Raw genomic sequence first — 13,792 nt, forward strand, 5'->3', positions numbered from 1 at the left:
GGAGGGTGCTGCATACTTAACTGAGAAGAGTCCGTGAGAAGAAAGAGTTCAGTGAAGTCACACCAGTAAACACTGAAGTTTAGAGGCCGCCTCACTCAGCTGTTCATTCATGTGTCCACAATGGGGCAGAGTTGAGACATGGCAAGGACCTCATACAAGAGACAAGTGGAGATGAGTGGGACTGGTTCATTTTACTTCAGCATTATATATTACTGCTCTCAACTTTGAAAAACAAATCATTTAATACAACAAAATCAAGTTTAAAAAATGCATTTTGTCAAGCCACGTTCGCTGTGTGATGTGGATATTGCTCATACAAACAGAGAAGACAAGCAAGTTTAATCTCTCCTCACGTAAGCAGAAAACAAAGTAGTGTCCTGTGTTAAACTGGGCGCACTGTGGGAAGTGTGGAAAATTACAAATCTTATCAGTGGAAGCACAACAGAGTGCTAGCTGTGACTGGAAGTGATCTAGTAGCCTGTACTGCCCACTCATAAAACAGCAGATAACCTGCATTTTCTAGGAACAGTGTTTTTGTGTTGATGAGCTGTGGTATACTTCCTCTGCAGTGACATCAGCACGGCCCGGTACGGTTACACACAGTTAACGACCTGCCTGCCTTTGTTTCTGTGAGTCAGTGGGCGCCAGATGAGTGGCCTGATGGATGTAAAGCTTCGGAAATATGGTACAGTACAGCCCTTTCATGTGCCTGACTTTAAAGGCCTTTAGATGACGTCAGAGTCCTCTTTATTATTGTGTGCACGGTCTGAGCAGATGGCCTCCCTGGTGTTACATTATGGAATATATCAAGGTAAAGGTAGAGTGTTACAACAGTGTTTGACAGTTTTTGACATCGTCTTTTAAATATTTAGCCAAGCCATGAAAAAGTAACCCCAAACATAACACAATCGTGTATGGTACCTAGACAGATTCAGCGTACTGAAATAGTCCAGTAATCAACACACAGGTGATGGCACGATAGGTGGACAATATAAAATCCATGTTTGAGAAATAATGGTAAATCAAAGCAACAATGTTGACAAGAAGTACAATAAAGTGATGTTGGATCATTTGCATTGCTTTTATTTATTTTTGAATGTTGTCCTTTATTGCTTAATTCCCAAATCCCTTGCTTCCTTCCTTCCTTCCTTAAGTCCTTCTTTCCTTCCTTCCTTAAGTCCTTCTTTCCTTCCTTACTTAATTCCTTCCTTCCTTAATTCCTTCTTACTTCCTTGTTTCTTTCCTTAATTCTTTCCTTCCTTACCTAATTCCTTCCTTCCTTCTTTAATTGTTTCCTCATTTCCTTCCTTCCTCATTTCTTCGTGCCCCTCCTTCGCCTTCCTTTGTCATCTTCCCTTGCTCTTTATTTTTGTCCTTTCTTTCTTAGTTCTTAGATATGTTTCTTTCATAATTTATTTTTTTTAATTTTATTTCTTCAATCCATTCTTGATTCCTTGATCGTTTTTTTAAATGTCCTTACTTTGTTTTATATTTTATTCATTTCTTAAATCTGTCCTCGCTTTCTTAATTCCATAATTCCTTCTTTAACTCAATTATTTCTACCTTCCTCAGTTCCCTCCAGCCTTTGTATTGTGTAATGGTTTTCTGACTGTATACAGTTACAGAATCAGGAACATACCAAAAAGGATGAAGTGTGCCCAAGAAGACCATACACATACATACATAAAACCCAATAAGAGATCATTAAAAAACACTCATCATACTGACTTGCATTCAGCCTTATTTACAATTCTCAGTTTGTCATTTGGCAACCTGTTGGGAGCATGAGAAGTATATCTCCAAACCCCCATGTTTCCTTTCTACAAACTGAATTGCACAACCTGCATGGGAAACAGGCATGGGAAACTGCTTCTCTCAAACATACTGAACCTTGTAAATGATGTCCAGGGAGCCCAACTTTACCGTGGAGGGAGACAACTTCTCCTGAATCATTCACATATGTCCTAGACTAAACGCAGAGGTCATGATAACAAAATCTAAACGTCAGTTGCTGAGAGAAATATAGGAAGATGTCCCTCAAATGTCACTCGAATGCAATTATTGAGGGTCCCCTCAAAGTAATTTGCCCTGGGGAGTGTAACTTATGCTATAAATAATATGAAACAGATGTAGAGAAAGAGGAAATGACCCAGAGAGGAAGAATAACAGAATTTGATTTAAGTTCAACTACCTTGTTTGAATGCACAGTATGTGTAGAGGATCAGTTGAGTTTTGCTGTTGTGGAAAGAGTGAATGTGATCTTAAAGATGTTACTTTTTTTGACTCCGACTTTGGTTTACAGCTGTTTATTTGATGAACTATTCAGTCTCAGTCTAATGTGTGTCCTCTCAACAAAGCAGATATGATTGAAAACAATGGGTGACTAGATTTTAAACAAGGAATTATACTGTACGATGGTGTAAAAATGGCTGAAGGCAAAATGGTTTCTTGCAAACTTGACTAAAGCTCTCTGGATGAAGATGTTACACAACCAGCCCCCTGGGAGGTAAAAATAATACAACAGTCTCTTTGGTCAACATGCAAGTGCAAACATAAATGACAATTATAAATAAATAAATTTGTTAAATCACATATCATGCTCATTCTTCTGTTAATGTTTGATCAACATGCTTTAGTCGAAGGATCCACAGTGCTCAAACTCCAGACAAAAACACCACAAAAACATAATTTACAAATTTATCAGCGGCTTTACTTTCCATTGTCTGCCTTGTTATAGCCTTTAATGGGTCTGAGTCATTGTAAACGGTCATTGTTAGCGCTGTTGCCCTTATTCTGATATAATTAAGCAAGCGACAGAGCCAAAAGGCTAATGAGCAGTGTCTGTTATGAGGGAGGTCAGTGACAAACTGAACCCAGATATGAAGAAAAAGCGACAAAGAGAGCGTGAAAGAGAGATAGAGGGAGAGAAAGGTGTGTATGTGCGTGTGCGATGATCTGCACAGTAGGGCAGATACACTTGGGGATTGATGGACCGTGGTGTCTCATGTCCAAATCTATATGGCCCTTTTAATCCAATGAAAAATGAGAAGTGTGCTGTAACTTTGTTAGAAGTGGGTAATGCAGCCAGGGGAAATGGAACAGGGGCCAGATTTGCAGGCCTCCTCCACATTCAGTGTAAGAGCTAACCTGATTTGCACTGCGCTAGCTCTGAGACCAATATCTGCCTGCATCACCAAAGCCCATCAGAAGTGATTAAATAAACATGATGGACAGGTCTCAGGGAACCTATTAGCTTTGATGTCTGTTTAGCATGTGTTTGTATATACAAATGTGCCCTATTACCGTCAAATTTGGTGTTTTACACTACAAAAAAGGTGTGACACTCACTTGCAACTTTTCATAGATTACTTAAAATATGAAATACTGATGAGCAAAACCATTTCAGATAAAGCGAGATAGAATTCCCATTCAACAAGGAAGCTAGGAATTATGAAAATAAGATGAGCAGTTTCCTTCAGGTATGATGAAGACCGACATGGTATTCATTAGTGGTTTGGCTGACTCCAAGTAACTGACTGAAGGCTCATGTGGAAACTAAACTTCATCAATCAGTATTACTGCCATCAGTAAGTAATGCTTTTCAAATAACCGGGATGACAGAAGGAGTTAAAGCTCCGCAAAAGTTTGGAAGAAAGACAGATTCAGCAGTTTGCTCAGCATGACTGGTGCATCTCACCTGTCAAAGATGGATTATATGTGTGGGTGTGTGTATTTATATGCTGTGCAGAGTTGAGTCCAAGTATATATATCTGTACAAAAGCAGTGTATTATTTTCAATTAAGAGTGCAATGATTCATCTTTTGCAATAAAAAAAAAAAATCTGGAAAACTGTGTCAGCATGTAGTTTCGTAATATTTTTCATAGTTCTGCCAAATCCCCTGCTAGAGATAAATCTTTATCAAAGCACCATCTTATAATAGAGTCATATTTCTCCTATGTGAGGTTATAAGAAGCTGATTGTGGTGATAATTGGCTGTTGAGACTATTTTAAATATGCTATAAATGCATTTTTGATGAAACAAAATGTAAAATCTCATAACTGTGATGTCCTGTACAAATAATCACTGCATAACAATAAAGACATTTAAAAATGTGATATGGTGTAAAATAGGCCCACACCCACTGCTCATCCAGAGGCAAAGTAAAAATATACAGTTTCACTTTACGCACTCATGACACTTTCATTCTGCAGAAGGTGTTCAAGTGCAAAAGCGTGAACACCAATCTTGCATATTATTTGACCATTACCAGCATCTTAAAGTCACTACTTAATTAATGAGGATTCATCTATATTGATCTCAAAGTGTTTCAAATTAGGACATCAATGAGGTCGTTAAAGATTTAATCCAATAAGACTGAAAACGCTGCTCATTCGCTTTTCACTGAACCCAGTTTTCCATCGTTAACATTTGTGTTAAATTGTTCATTTCACTCCAGTGTTTTATCTTTTAAATTGTCAGTCAGGTTACACAAATAACAGAACACACGTTTCTTTGAGTTGTTTAGTTTCTGCTTCACAAGGTTATGTTCTGTTGAAGGGTCTCAGCCCTGCTGTGATAATGTATGTTTTTGTTTTGTTTTGTGTGGTTATTTTGCGATGTTAGGGGAGATCCGCTTAAATCAGTGATAATGAAAACAGGTGTGCAACATTAAACATTCTGCAGTGAGAGACTAGGCACTCAAGTTGGTGCATTCATGGCTGTCAGTAATGTGCCAATTGCCAAATTGCTGTCAGCAGCAACAGTAACTTCATATCAATGTTGGTTATTCTATATTCTTTGAAGGCTTTGTGTCTCGCCAGCTCATCTTATGGTAACCTGAGCAGATGTTAGGTTCTAGTTAGTCTGAGAGGGTAAAAGAACAGTCACTGGTACTAGTTTGGGGGTAGGTGGCAGTTTGCTGAAAGTTTTAGCTGTTTTTTTTCCTCTCTTCAATTTTAACTTTTGCTCAATTTCACAGTCTCATTTTTGTCCTTTATTTTGCTGATGTTTTTGATATTAAATGTCACCTTTTCCACTGATCTGCTTCTAGAACATCTCCTTTAAAGCTTTTCACTGCCATACATCATCAGTTGTGCTTTATGTAGATTTGACGGTGCAACAAAGACAAATTTGATAGAAAACATTAATGTTACGAGTAATCTGATGCAATATAGATCACATGATTTTCTGTTTATGAATGCTTTGTTAGCTATAAAGTGGAATTAGGGATGCAATTAATGATTATTTAGTCTACCAATTATTTTCTTGATTCATCATTTGCTCTATAAAATGTCAGAAAATAGTGAAAAATGGCCATCACACATCCTTAAACCCTGAGGTTTCGTCTTTTCAGATTGCTTGATTTGTCCAATCAAGAGTCCAAAAACCAAAGATATTCAGTTTTCACAAAAGACAGGAAAAAGAGGAAACCCTTTTAAAGGCTGGAACTAGGTAATGTTTGGCCTATTTGCCTGAAAAATTACTTAAATTATCAATCAACTATCACAAGTTGCCGAACTTTCTGTCAGTTGACTAATGGATTAATTGATTGAATTAATTAATTTAGCTCTAAGAGGAATTTCTGCATTATTTATATACAAAAAAAACGCCTCGCCACCAATACTGTTGAATACACATGAAGGCTATTTTTACCTGCCTGTGCAAACATGTGCTTGGATGTGTTGTGTGTGAACAGAGGACAAGGATAGAGTTGCATACAGGGTGTTGATGTAGACAGTTTCCAACAACAGCCATGTGTCCACTTATCCAGTTCCTCCCGTCGCAGCCGCCTCTCCCCACTCGTCAGTGATTAATTAGGAAAGTGAGTGGAATTAGACTACCAGCGGGCCAAGGGAGAGGATGAAAATATTTACAAAGCTCCCCGGAAGGGATTTCATTAGGAGTTGCCTCGTGGTGAGTCGCCTCTTCATGCCAACACGGAGTGGGAGTACTCTGAAACTTGACCCTGGATGTCAAGTCTGTCCTTTGACTGTGTTAAATGCAATATTAACAGCAACAATACACATACGAAGCAGAAAATAAGATGCTCGTTTACTTATAGATTTAATTCTGATTACTAGGAGAGACCTCACACAAAGCACACTCAGTTATGGGAACTAAACTCTGTCCATGAGACAGAGCGAGAGAGACCATGAGAGGATAAACTACAGTATGCAGCACAAAATACCCATGGAACCAAGGCCTAACCCTACTGAGACTGCAAGCCAACCACTCTCTCCTCTCAAGGGTAAAAACATCAACCCACAAAGGCTTGGGAAATCGGTAAGCATCAGTCTTCTGGCTAATGTTTCTCACTTTGCTGTATGTTGATTGGCATGAGATACCCCGCTGCTGTGTTATTTCCTCTAGCTCTACTCCTCCTCCCATCCACTCCAGCTCTCTCAGCAGGGGTGAACTGACCTCAGAAACACACAGTACAAGCACCCAAGAGGCCACTGAATGCCTCTGATTATCAGGGGAAAAGTATATGCATCTATGACCAATTTAGGAGCCTTGAACTATTGTGATAGCACCTACTGTTATAAGTTGCTGCTGAGAAAAGTGATTTACATATAATGTAATTATTTGATGAGATTATGTTTAATAGAGCCAGCTAAAGTATCAATAAGTGGAATATCTCATCCTTTTAAGGTTAATACCACTGAGTGCAAGGATATGAAAGGCACTGTATTTGTGATCAAGTATTGGAAACATTTTTTCCAGGGACATTCTAATATATTTCATTTCTATTTTAATACATGAAATATATTAGAGTGTCCCTGCTTTTATATTAGCCATGCTGCCATGATGCATTTGTCAGTTGAGGTGGAAAAAAGTGGTTGTTGCCACTGAAAACACACTCGGTAATTTTGGCTCTAGTTGTGGAATTCCTTGGCTTTATTCCCAACCTTTGACCAAGTTGTTCATCAAAAGCACCGGACATAATCCAATATGTTTAGCAATAACGGGGTTTTACTTTGTTTAGACGATATGTACATGTGATTTATTTCATCTGGCGTACATGATTTATCATATAACCCCATCTCTACACACATAATGATACTTAAATTGAAGTTGTCCAGTATAATAAATATCTGGGAATTTGATTAAATAGCACTCTTACTTTTAAAGCTTTGGATATGTGTACCACATTTCATTGCACTTATCCACTCAGTAGCACCAAAGTGGTGGGTGGACTGACTGAACTGCCAACACTGCCATTCCCTCAAAAACAACCTTATTTACATTTCCAAAAGTGCCGTCATGGTTGTGGTCTACGTGGCTCACCTTCTGATCCAAAAATGCAGGTGAGGAAGGTCCTGGTGGAGGCCAATAGTCCTCTACAACTCACTAAAGGTTAGTATCCAGTTCTCGCTGTTCTCCAGAGACTCCATGTTACTCTGATTTTCGAGCAATCAAATAAAATCTCTGAACAATGTGCTCACATCTCTCCTGAAATTACCCTATGCCCACATAGTCTGAATCCATTTATTCACTTGGAAATGCGTCATATTGAAGAAGCTAAATATGTTCCAACTGTCTTTTCACTGTCTACAAGTATCCAAATACAAACAACAGAACAGAAAACAAATTAGAAACCAGCATGAGTGCCTCCTTCCCAGGGACTTGCTGATTACAAGACCTTGGTGCCATCCACTTACTGGCACTCCTTTAAAAACAGGGCCAAGACAAGCAAGGCCACCTCAGCAGAAATGATGGGAATGGACAGCCGAAGCCTTACAGAAACTTCTTGTCTCCAGTAGAAAAAGTAGGCAGACACATCAGGAAATCACACTATTGAATCTCCATATCATAGGACTTAAAACTGACATGACTAAACATATGTACTGTATTTTCTAACATGCCCGTTATCTGCAGACCAGTTCACAAAACAGGACTGGATGGATGGACATAGAACTGTTTTGAGTTGGCTGGAACAAAGTTCTTGACCTATTGCGTGCTTTAGGTCAAGTGAACTCAATGTCCCAGATTATGCAGCAAACATCCAGGAACCTAATGACGAAGATGCAAGTCTGGTTTTCAGATTGTAAAATGTTGTCTGAACTTAATGTCAGTCGTAGAGCTCAGCTAAAAATGATGTTACAGCAACATGTTATATTAATGTCAAAAGAGGTTATTGCCTCCGTTTATAGTGCATATAACACACAGGGGATTAAGATCTGGGAGAGAGTTACAGGAAAATGTATTAGTCGAACTTCTACTAAATTCATTACTGTACAAACTATGGGGGCTGAGTCATAATCTAGGTTTTCATTTAAGGCAATAATCAAATGGCCTCTTGTTCTTGTTCTTCTCTGATGTTTATAGATTTCCATCCACTCTTCTCCACGGTTCCTCCAACTATTGACAAAAATATCCATCACGGCATATTAATAACAGACATTCAAGTATCTCTGTTTCTCTTAGGACGCTTGCTCTCCCTTTTCTACCTCTAAAACTAGACTGATAGTCCCTCAAAAACACAGTGTTTGTGTAATTCCCATTATCTTCTCCCATCAGCGGACAGTAAGAGCTGCAACTACATGACAAGTGTAATGTATTTCAAACTTGGGCAAAAACCAGTTATTAACTCACTATAACATTGCGTCTTTATAATCACGTCACCACTGACTTGTACCATAATGTTAACTTGTATTATCACAGAAAGAATCCTCTGCTTGAGATTAGCCAAACATTTCAACAGGATACTACGCCCAAGATAACATCATCATAATATTAGTGGTGAACAGTTGCTATTATTACCAATAAGACAAAGAAAAAATTTTTGAATGGTATCATTATTGCATGTGTTTCTCAAAACAAATGTTTCCCACAAACCCAAAACACAGACTCTAAATTGCAAAGTAGGTGCCTGTAGAGGTCACCAAGGTTCTCAGCAATGACACAATATGTTATGATATTATTGCCAATGATGATACTGGTCCTAATTTATAATCAACCAGATTATATGAGCTCAAACTAGCAAAAAATTAATCCTCCTGAAACGCCCCCTACTTCAGGGGGGTAACAATCTTGCCAATTTTCTGAAGAGTACATGCAATTTAATTGTTTATGTATCTGATTTATTGAGGAATTTTAATGGACTAAGAATCAGTCCTATATTAATTAAACTACTGACTGTATATTTATATATAATTACCATGAATTTGCAGGGACAGAGTCGTGCTCCTGATCAGTGGAAGAGCAAGAAACAGATGGCCTAACATGTACAAACTAACGCACATGCCTTCTCACAAGCCCCACAGGTTTGTGCGTGAGGATTGAGATTGAGAAGTTTAACCATGTTGAGAAAATAGAAAAATGTTTGAAATTGAGCTGCAATGATTAGTTGATTAATTGATTAGTCAATCGACAGAAAATTAATTGCCAACTATTTTGAATAACTGATCAATCATTGAGTCGTTTTTTTTTAAGAAAGAATAACAAAATTCTCTTGTTCCCGCTTCCTAAAATGTGAATATTTTCTGGTTTGGGTTGTGAACTGTTGGTCAGGACAAAACAAGACATTTTAGGTTGCATCTTGGGCTTTGGGAAAGAGTGATTTTTCATCATTTTCTGACATTTTAAAGACCAAACAACTGAATGATTAATCGACAGATTAATCAATAGTGAAAATAATTGTTACTTGCAGCTCTAGTTTGAAACATTAAGCATATGATTGGAGAGTGGAAAAGTGGATTCCATAGATATTATGGGTACTCTTTTGTAACCAGAAACCATGATTTGTTTCAAATAATATATAATGTACAATTATAAGTCATGTTATGGCAAAAGAAAACCTGTTTATTTGTAACATGACGGGGTCATCAAAGAGTGAACCATTTCCTTCAAACACATCTGTCAAAAGACTAATCTGTTTGTTACTACAGAGATGAGGACATGACAAAACATCGCCAGCATGGCGCGAGTCACCCTCTTCCCGGAGGACGGGTGTGTTTATACGATCTGGAGGGCCCCCCAGGGCTATTGACTCAGCTGAACCAAAACTCTCCAGCAGACCCAGAAAATAATGGCTTGGTTGGAGGGGGTATAAGTGGAAGTAGGTACAAGCTGAGATAGTATCATACACTGTAGAACATGTATTTCAACATGTTATTTATTATTAGTTTTATTCTGGCATCTAACTGGGGTTGTCTTTCAATAGCGCCATGGTTATATTCCATGACATGGTTGTGGCTCTTTTAGAAGAGAGAGGGCAATGGGTGAGAAAGAAAACTCAATGCTGTTCACATGCTGTTTACATAAGGAAAGGCTGGCTGGGGATAAGAACTGGTTCCAGACACTTAGTGTGCCATTGTGTGCGTGCAAAGTCTCTGTCTTACGCACTCACACGAATTCACATAAAAGACATGGGCATATGCATATATACACACACACACCAAAAATGTATATGTGCTGACTCCAGGAACACATAGTATCAGCAAAAGAGCATACAGCAAAAGAGCGTACAACCATACAATAGGACAATAGGAGTGTAAGCATTTTACTGACAGAGTTTGCTCTTCCACTGCTGACGAGTGAAACGATCAGAAAACAGCAGACTACAGAATGAAATAACAGACAAATTTATTTGTTTACGCTACTACAATCTGTGCCCAAGATGTCTTAATGACAAATCTCTTTCATAAAGAGAATCAAACCTCGAGTGCAAGACACTCACTTCCTTGCTTGAAGGCAACATTACTTCTTCCTCCTCCTCCATTAGTCTGTAATGCTCCTTCGGCTGAACAGAAAGCACCTTAAGGAAGCTGGCAAAACATGTCTGCATGACAGCTCACTGTTTTATTGAATTCAAATGTCATCCTGATAAACCTCACAGGACTGGAAGGAAGTACACAAATGCCTTTTTTTATCTTTAACAGATCTAATAAAGTGCCTAAAATATTCATGCGAGAGGTTACACTTAAGAGGAACTAGCAAACCTCCCTCAGCATCCCCTTCAGTATTTTCCCATCCCTCCCTGTGTGCAGATGTAAAAAGGCAACCTTGGGGAGCCCAGACCTAAACAATGTGGCTCTTAGAGGCCCGTTAAAGGCCTTCCCACCACCCCACCACCCCCCAGTCTCTTGGACGCTTCCTGTTTGTGCAAAAGATTTGTTGTCTTTGATATATCTGCTCTTTCACTCCAATCTAGAGGAGTGTGGCGGTCACATAATTTTACATCTCCTGGGTCAACCTCTGGGTCAGTGATTTCCGTGACGTTAAGCAGAAATTGAAAAGTCAAGGGCAAAGGTCAGTCAAAAACCAGTGTGTATACAGGTTGTACACATATTACTGACTCTTTACAAAAAACCAAAAAACGCAGCTGATGAGGCAAAACACACTTTCTGTTCTGTTACTCTTTGTCTACGTCACTTTTGTCCTCTCACACGAGCACAGTTTTTTGAGTCACGCAGGCTACAACCCTAACAAGGCAGGTCCATTCAGTGTGAGAGATGCAGTAAATATTTTCTGAGCCTTGGCTGCATTTGTGGGATGGTGCTAGAAGTGTCCCTGACACCTATACAGCACACTGAGAAAATAAAAGGTTTGTTAAAGTCACATTGGACGGGTCCCTTGTGGCCCATCCGGGGGTGATGTAAGTAGAGCTGGATGTGTAGAAGTGTCAGGAGCCCAGGAATTAGCTCTGTGTAGATGGATGTTTGTTATGTCTATCTGAGTTTCCGTTAGATGAAATACATGTTATAAGGTGTCCTGGTGGCTTACTGGAGTCCAGCCTTCCTGTCACATTATCTACACTATAAAAACACCATCAGGATTATATATTATAGCCTTTAACACCCCCAGACCAAATGCAAATCAGTTAGTATATGCCACTGTCAAGTGAACTACTAGGCTTCCCCGATGAACATCAGTCTTAAACAAGAGGCTTGTATGTTCTTAATGTAACACCATAATTACTGCAATATTTTAAACATAAGCATTTATGTTAATTAGGTGTCTAATTAAGCTGATAAATGCCTTAATTTACATCTATTTCTATGTGAGCAAGTTTGTCTTCACTTAACAAGAATGTATCAATAAATACCATACTCAAAACATTAAAGCGTTAACAGTTTTAAGGAAAAGTCTGCCTGTCTTCAGTAATACCGGTTATTTATATGCTCCAAAATGTAATACTTGGTGTACAAATACAGATTAGAGTTGATATTTGACATCTAGACGACTCTGACCTTGTCACTCACCACAAACGTTCACCAAGTTCAGCACAGCAGGGATAGCGGAGCAACGATAATAAACTTTCCTCAAAGGGGAAAGCTGGACTTATAGAAAGCTAAATGAGCAGCAAGAGTAGCAGCAACTTTTTGCAGCTGTTTGAAAGCACAGTTTAAGCAGCACAGTAGAAGAGCAGAGCAACACATTGGATAGACGCAATTTGTTCTCAAGAATGTCATGCAGCACAGATAAGCAGTATAGGACATGGATGTAAGATTAAGGTACAGATAACTAGAGCTGAGCAGCAGCATAAACTACAAAACAGGAGGTCAGTGGTTGAAATTATGATAAGAGGGGGGAAAAAAAGCAAGTGGTCACAAACTCACTCAATTGGAATGTGGGTTGTGTGTTGAAAATGTGATGTTTCTTACTAAATGTGTGACAAAAGCCATGTTTAGCTTGATATAACAGAACAGAAGCAGATTCAAATGGGCTGTTTGCAAGACAGTTACAATACCTAATGTTTGCATCCTCTAAATGTGGTGATTTTAATATCCATGTTCATTACTCCTCAAACATTCACACTGCTGATATTTTATACATCATTACATGTTTTAACCTTGAACAGTACATTTATGGACCAACACGTAACCATGGCCATACCTTAGACCTTGTTAACACCAAGGTTGTGAGAGTTCCCACTGTATCCGACCATAAATGCATAGTTTTTACCTGTGAAATATAGCATTAACACTGTCCAACCTCACCCTACGTGCGCTCACATTTTTAATGAACAAAGTGTCTCAAGGTTCTGTACACTTTTAAATAATCATAGCTCACTCCTGTCTGAGCACCATCATACCAACAGACTGTTTTAACTCCGTCTGTCTGTCCATATTGAATAAATTGCTCCTCTTAAAGTCAGGTCAAAGCCTAGAAAAAGAAAGCAGCTTTGGATAAATCATAATATTAGTAGCTGTAAGTCTGAGTGTAGGAGAGCAGAGCAGAAATGGAAGAAATCAGGTCTCCAAGTACACTATGAGGCTATGAAGGAGTTATTACTCCACTACAATAATATGGTAAAGAATGCAAGAGCACAATACTTCTCTGAATTTATCTCTGCCCATCGGCATAACTTCATATTTTTATTTAAGACTGTTGATCAGCTGGTAAATCTGACCCCTCCTTGTGCTCCAGCTGAAAGTGATCCTGTCTGTGAAAAGTTTTTATCTTACTTCATCGATAAAGTAGAATCCATCCGATGTTCTGTTACCCCTAATGGCACATACTCTAATGTCCATCACCCACCACAGAACACTTAATCATTTTTCTCCCATTTCCTTGTCTGAGCTTTTAGAGATACTCTCTTCTATGAAAGTGTCTTCCGGTCTAGTTGATGTAATACCAACAAAGTTCTTAAAGTCATTGAATCTATTGGGCCCAGTCTGCTGTCAGTTTTTATTAGTTCTTCATCTAATGGTTGTATGCCCCTCTCAGGGTGACCAATAACCTTTCAATCACTGCTGACGCTGGATGTGCTTGTTCTTCTGGACCTTAGCTCTGTCATTGACACGGACGAACACGTCATTCTGTTAAACAGGCTGAGGCACTGG

General features: G+C 38.8%; 1 protein-coding gene across 7 annotated transcripts in view; it reads right to left on the reverse strand.

The window, feature by feature from the left end:
• zic4 (zic family member 4) overlaps nucleotides 1-13,792 on the reverse strand; it is a 111,727-nt gene that overhangs the window by 94,219 nt on the left and 3,716 nt on the right. The window contains exon 3 of one of the 7 annotated variants that reach the window (XR_006399657.1): nucleotides 17-149. The exons of the other annotated variants lie outside the window; for them this stretch is intronic. The gene's annotated coding sequence lies outside the window, so the exon portion shown is untranslated. The remainder of the gene's footprint in view (nucleotides 1-16; nucleotides 150-13,792) is intronic. 7 annotated transcript variants of the gene reach the window in all.

Source organism: Thunnus albacares, chromosome 21, assembly GCF_914725855.1.
Source record: "Thunnus albacares chromosome 21, fThuAlb1.1, whole genome shotgun sequence".
Lineage (NCBI taxonomy): Eukaryota > Metazoa > Chordata > Actinopteri > Scombriformes > Scombridae > Thunnus > Thunnus albacares.